This window comes from Emydura macquarii, unplaced genomic scaffold (genome assembly GCF_026122565.2).
Source record: "Emydura macquarii macquarii isolate MOO-44397 ecotype Brisbane River unplaced genomic scaffold, CSIRO-AGI_Emac_v2 contig_1483, whole genome shotgun sequence".
NCBI lineage: Eukaryota > Metazoa > Chordata > Testudines > Chelidae > Emydura > Emydura macquarii.
The window spans coordinates 17,772,495-17,779,690 of NW_027131620.1; positions in this window are offsets into that span (position 1 = coordinate 17,772,495).

Consider the following 7,196-nt stretch of genomic DNA (forward strand, 5'->3'; position numbering starts at 1 on the left):
AGCAGCAAACTAACTTGGTCATGTATGATTGGCTCTCCTCAGCTGGTGAGTAGGGCCACCAACGAGAATGGGTTTAAAGTGAGAGGCAAGTGCACTGCCCTGAGCATTGTGACCTTGTAGGCTGCTCCCACCAGACTGGGGTGTTCTCAGTTTACAGAGCTCCTGCCCTGATTTCTTTGTGTTTATAGAGCAGGGATGCTTAGACCTCAGTGGTTCAGGAGCCAAATTAGTGATCAGCATCACCCAAGTGTGAATTCATAGTTTCATTTACTATAGTACTAGTCCTATTTAAACAGTATGATGGGAAATAGTGTGTGTGTGTGTGTATAACTTAGTGCAAGTTGATAACTTAATTGGTTAATAACATAGTAAAAGCATCATAATTGGTTAATAACTTAAATAAATCAGTGTTTTTAATATGTGCTGCAAAGATCCACAGGACCCACATACTCCCTCTTTAATGCATCTGATAGAGGGAGCTCCAAGTTCAGTAGAAATTGGTGAGGAACTGCCCTGCAGACCTCTTCCTACAGCTCTGGTGTGAGCGCACCTGGTATATCGTATCCAGTGCTGGGCAGCTCATCCCTTGAAAGAAGGGCATTCGGGGTCTGCTGAGGAGAGTAAGAAGAGCTAAACAAACAGTGGGAGTGGGATGATTGAGTGTCATATACAGGAGGCATACCTCCAGTGAATGGGGTGATATTCAGCAAAGGAGTGCAGGTTGAATATCAGAAGCAAACTTCCTGCCAATGGGAATAATTAGAACAGCTACCAGAGCAAGGGATCATCACTGGGGTATCTAACAATGGACTAACCAATCTACTAGCAGAGAACAATCTCAGACCTTCCCCCACCCCAGCAGAGAGTAGGCCTTCCCTAGTCCCAATTCCTACAAATACCAAGTCATCACCCAGAAAGTAAGCAGGTGAAATCAAACCTGGGATGCAAAGAACATGAGGGGAAGGAGGGAAACCTGTCAAAGAGATGGAGAATGCAGGGCAGGAAAGCTGCAACTGCACATGTCTTGCCATAGATTGATCTCAGACAGAGTGGAGCTGCCCTGATGGGGCTGGAAACACAGAGCAAGGAACTGAGTCAGGGATCAAATATACCGTACAAGGACAGTGCTATCTTCTCCTTTTAGTACCAGGCTAGCTAAGTGAACAAAGATCAATACTATTGCTACTGTCCCTGCCAGTCCTGGGGATGGTGGACCTGTGTGTGTGACTGCAATGCTGCTGGGTTTGAAGGCACTGTGCATGGGTGTGTGAGTATATATTGACTTACATGTGTAGCTATCTAGTAATGTATCTGCAAATGAAGGCACCTGCATATCAGTGTGTGTGAGTAGCATACATGTGTGTGTAACACTACTATATTTAAAAGTGCTTATGTGTATGTACGTACATGAACATGTATCTGTGTACGCATCTAGTAATGCTGCTCCGTTTGAAGCTGCTTCTGGCATTTTCTTGTTCTGAAGCTCTCTCTTCAATGGGGCCAGGGTGCGATTCATCACCAGGGAGGCACAGATGGGAGGAGCACTGCAGCACAAAGGCTGAATTCTGTAGATTTGAGGTGGAAGGGGAGCCTGGTGACATGCCTGCTTTGAAGATGTCCCTCTGAGAGGCAATCAGAGCTGATGATTTGTTTATCCGTGAAAGCTGCCTTGTTACCGCACTGTGTAAAGCTTGGAGCTGTTAGCACTGGATGGCTGCACTGCAGGCCATGGGGCCATGTGCGGCTCATTAGATGGGCAGTGAATCAAAGAATTGTAGAGTGGAAGGGACCTCGTGAGGTCATCTAGTCTAGTCCCCTGCACTTATGGCAGGACCAAGCATTATCTAGATCGCATTGCAGTGAAGGATGATTTCCCCCCATTGCCAGCTGGACTCAGCCATTCAGGCACATATTCTGAGCAGCTAACCCCTTGCACTGGTGTGGCTATGCTATATTTTTAGTGCACTTGCTCCATCAGAGCTAGCACGGGTATGTCTCCCAGAGCTGGGAAGTACAGCTCCACTTTGAAGTGCAGACATACACCCTCAATCAGAGATGATCTTAAATTGGGTTTAGGGTTTCAGGAATGAGTATTTGGCTGCTTCAGTCTATCCTGGGGATAATTTTCTTCACCACAAGGAAGCTATCAGCTGCACTCTCAGACCTTCCTCTCTGCCTTTCAGCTCTTTGAAGGCAATGAAGGCCGATGGGGAGAAAGACATAAGAAGGCTGTGATTTGATTGCAATCTGACAAGTGCTGCTAAATGTTTAAAATGAAGGGGCTAGCATATCCAGGGCAAGGACTGTCACTTTGTTCTGTTTGTACAGCCCCTATAACAATGGGATCCTGGTTCATTAGGTGCTATAGTAGCAATAATGTGTGATAACTGAGGTGGGCTCAGGGATGGACAGAGGCAGCGAGAGACCTTCTTGTATAGGTGATCAATTCCTCACTATCCCTGAGAAGTCTCTGCCATCTAGTGGCTGGTGACTGCCCCTATGTGAAAGGAATTGGTGGCTCTGCCAGCTACCTACACCACAAAATCCCTCCTCCTCCAGGGCATGGGCGGGTGCTCTCAGCAGAGTTCCAAAGGGGTAGCCGTGTTAGTCTGTATACAGCAAAAACAACGAGAGTCCCGTAGCACCTTAAAGACTAACAAATTTCTGTGGGCATAAGCTTTCGTGGATGCATCTGACAAAGTGGGTTGCAGCCCACAAAAGCTTATGCCCACAGAAATTTGTAGTCTTTAAGGTGCTACAGGACTCTCGTTGTTTTTGCTCTCAGCAGAGAAGAGGCTAAGGAGTGAAGGGGCCATGGACACAGAACTCATCTCTCACCCCTGTGGGCTGTTCCCCCAGATCAAAGATTACCCCCAGCCGGGGGGCAGTTGGTGCTGAATTCACACTTTAAAAATGTGAATTGAATTTTCATGCTGATGTGAAAAAAGGAGGAAATAAAAGTTCCTGGATGTCAGAGCTCTGGCTATTCATTAGCTGTGATTTATTTGTTTAACACCAACAGTGAGTGGGCTTAGTGCTGTACAACACCCTAATACAAAGGCAGTCCCTGCCCCAGGCAGCTTACAGTCTAAAAGACAGACATACAAAAGCTGGGAAATCCAGAAGTAAGGAAGACTTATCATTAGCATATTTTCAAACAAATCCAAGTGACTTAGGAGCACAGCTCAGCTAGGCAGAATGGCAGCTCATTTAAGAGATTGCCACAAGAAGGCTGTGTGCTATGGCCAGGTGATGGTTGGGAAGTTGGGGGAGAAGATCTGACAAGTAGAGCAGGTCAGAAGAATCTGGATGGAAGAGTTTTCCAGCTGAAAATGCAATTCCATCAAAAATAAAATGTTTCATGAAATTGTACTGACTGCTGAAATTTCATTTAGGAGAATAAAAGAGGCGGGGGGGGAGGGGGGGAGAGGAAATAGTTCAGACAATGTTGAAACATCCCCCTTGAATATTTTCAGTATGAAACATTTTTATTTTTTCCTTTTGAAATAATGTTTCCTTTTTATTTTTAAAATGTGTTTTATATTATATATTAGAATTATTGTAATTTAAAATAAAGTCAGACTCAAAATGAAACGTTTTGATCAATCTGAAATGAAACTTTTTTTTGGAATTTTCTTTTGCAAAGGATTTCAGAATTTTCAGTTTTGTTCAGAACAAAACCAAAATTTGAAATCTCAAAATCCTTCATGAAATGGAATTTCTGTATTCTGCAGAGCTCTACTGGTAAGCCAAAGTGTCCTTTGCTCTGGTGACCATATTCCTCATTGTTTGGACCCCAAATGAAGGAGCTGGTCAAAGTCATAGAGAACAAAGTTCTCACAAGGGTAAAAGTATTTCCCTTTCTCCACCTCCCACACATCAGGGGTTACATGTTAACTGGGGGTTGTGAGGGGGCTCCTTGGGGGATGTGCATAGGACAGCATTTCAGATGCAATTGAGATGGCTAGTTTGACTTTGTTAGCTGAGTCCCCAGATCTCAAAACATCTATGCTCTAGGCACGTTGTGCTGCCACCAGAAGACAGAAGTGAGACAGTAAAAATTCAAATTCCTGCTGTGACTCCCCCTTCTCAGCTTTGTCAAACACTAACTAGGCCAGTGATGTGTTTGTGTCATGATCATCATCTGCCCCAAGACAGGAGCTACCTGCTCTGAAACTTTGGCAGGTGACTTGCATTGGGGTTTGAGCAGGTCCAAGTGGTGCATCCATCTAATGAAGCAGCATAAAGGAGAGAGACAGCCAAATTTACCCCTTTGTATAACCTCCCACCACATCACTGACATTGCCGCAGGAACAGCATTAATGGACCTAGAGTCATCCAGCATCTCCTGCCCTGCTGTTGTCTCTGTGCTTCTCCTCCAAGCTTCCCAGGGCCACGTGAGACATGTTCACTCCAGAGCAGCCACATTCCTTCAGTGGAATTTATGGCTTTTCAGGCTCCCATCTAGCCTGGACCAAAATCTCCCTTCTAAGGAAACTTCAGGATTGCTGGAATCAGATGGATTTTCACCCTGGATGGGCTGTACTCTGACTCAGCTGTAATGTATTGCCTCATTTGTTAGGAAAGAAACCCTGCCCTGTCCATGGCAAAAGGCCAATTTCCTACTTTACTCCTGTAATTTACAGAACAAATCAAGCTGCAAACTCTTCCACACAATGCCTGTGAAGAATAAGATCTGTTTTTCACTGCTTTATGATTCAGTGCCTGGTTGAGGCTCATTCACCTTTCACTTTGCAGCTGATTTATTCCCTAATCCACCCACTCTCCCTCCTATCCCAGTGGTCAGGGGCCTGAGTCACCTCCTGTTTTCTGCAAACCTATAATAGCTAAAAGAAACCTGGGCAGGAAATGCAGGAGGAACAAGTCACATTGCATTTTATTCTGATGATCGGAGTGTTCAGCTATCAGCTCATCTCAGGAGCTCAGACAGGAACTGAATTTTGTGCCATGGTGATGAAAGAACTGTTTCCCTCCCCTCCACACCCCCCAGGATTGCAATGGACTCTCACATTTGACCTGTGACCATGATGTCATCTCAAGAATTGTGGGCACTAGTTATTATGATGAACTGGAGAGACTCCATTCAATTCAAGGACACTTTATTGACAAGTGATGCCAGTGTAAAGAAAAGAGTGAAACCCTTCAGGTACCTGTCAGAGAGAAGTAAGATTCCTTCTTGGCAGGGCTACATGCTGTTTGACCCCTTATTTCCATTTGTCAGCAGTGTCCATTCCTCACCGATTGCTCTGCAGTGTGATTCCATCTCTGCCTCTCTCCCAAGGCCAGGCAGGAGGGACCAAGGTGGAACTTGCAGGACTGGTTTAAGTTAATTTAAGTAAAACTGATACTCAAATGAGCAATGGGGCCTATGATAAAATGCCAGGATGCTTCAATGTATTCTACATGCAGGGGGCAGTGTTGCTTAGTGCTGAGAATTAAGATACCTCTTTGCCATGGAAACAGTAGAGTGAGACAACAGAGGGGTACATGTTTGCTGTGTTATTTATTTTTATTTATTATTATTATTAGTCAGATTCTGCCTCTCTTATTCCCACTGCATAATAATTTAGTCCTCAATACGCTCTATTAAAATTAACAGGACTACTCATAGACTAAGATACTACTCACTGCAAATAAGGGTGACAGAATCTGGCCTTGAATCTCAAGTTAGTGACTGGTGCCAAATCAGAAAAAGAGACATACTATAGCAGAGCTTTGGGCTGATTTCCTGGCCTGGCCTCTAGCTCCCACAGCTGAGTGTAGCAGGATGTCAGAAAGGATGGTGTGAGATAGGAACTTGAGGAAGTGATACTACTGGCTAAAGCCACTCAATACTGATAAGAGCTGTGCAAGAGTTTTCTGTATAGCATTACCAATGTACCTCAGTCCAGATCTGCAGTGCCCCTGTTATCCTCATCTTAAGCCCCTCACAAACACTCTGCTGGGACACCATAATATTAACCTGCTGTCCCCCTGCTCTTCTAATTCCGGGCGCCTACCAATGCTCTTTAATCCTGACACCAGGCTATCCCAATCCTGGACAGAAACTGTCATGTGGAACACTGGGGTGTGGATAATAGATTTATAGACTATAAGGTCAGAAGGGACCATTATGATCATCTAGTCTAACTTCCTGCACAATGCAGGTCACAGAACTTCACTCACCCACTCCTGTAATAGACCCCTAACCTAAGACTGAGTTACTGAAGTCCTCAAATAATGATTTAAAGACTTCAAGATACAGAGAATCTACGAGCAAGTGACCTGTGCCCCATGCTGCAGAGGAAGGCGAAAAAGGTGAAAAATCACCTGGGCTAAACTGAAACCTCACAACTAATTTCATTTACATCAGATGGAATCAGTGACATCAGAGCTGCACAAATAAAACCTCCGTGCATTAGGTGTGAATCATCTCCCTCCCTCAATCTAGCATCCTGGCATAGCAGATTAACTACCACTGGTGCTGTTACAACCACCGTGTCAAGGGGCCAAAGTCAGGAGGGCAGCAAAACAACAGAGTCCAAGTCAGGAACAGCTGGGACACAAACAAGTCCAACCTCTTTGCTTGTCTGGTAATGTGGTGACACAAAGCCTCTGAGGCAGCAGGCTGGGTGGGACTGACAATGGTTGCTGGAAACTCCTTTTCTGGCTGTTCCATGCAGAGGAGGAGTAAATCATTCTCTGCGTTGTTGTGAATCTCCCTCCCTTGCATGGCTGTGAGCAGATCCTGTCTGCCTAGAGCAAGAACTGGGCACTATGGAGGGACTGAGTCACTCTGTGGAGACAGAGGAAGGAAATAGAGAGCCTGCTCCTAAGAGAACTCTGCCACTGACTCCAAGCCCAGCATGTTTCAATGACAAGGAGAGCTTAATGACGAAAATATGCTGGATGTGGGGCTGACAGAGGTGTCTAAGGGAATCCGTGTACTGGAGACACAGGGAATCAGTTATGAGGCTATTGCCTGCTCTATATGATCATGCGCTGTTGCATCTAGAGAAGCACAAGACATTAATTATTAACAGTAGCACGGTTTTCCAAAGGCACTAGTTCCTGTGCCCTGCATATCCCAGCTTTCTCCACAGCAATTGCAGCCTGTTGCACTGGGGGGGAGGGATGCTGATACCTGCCCCCACCCTGCTTCTGCCATAAGTGCGGGATGGGTACAGCAGGGACGC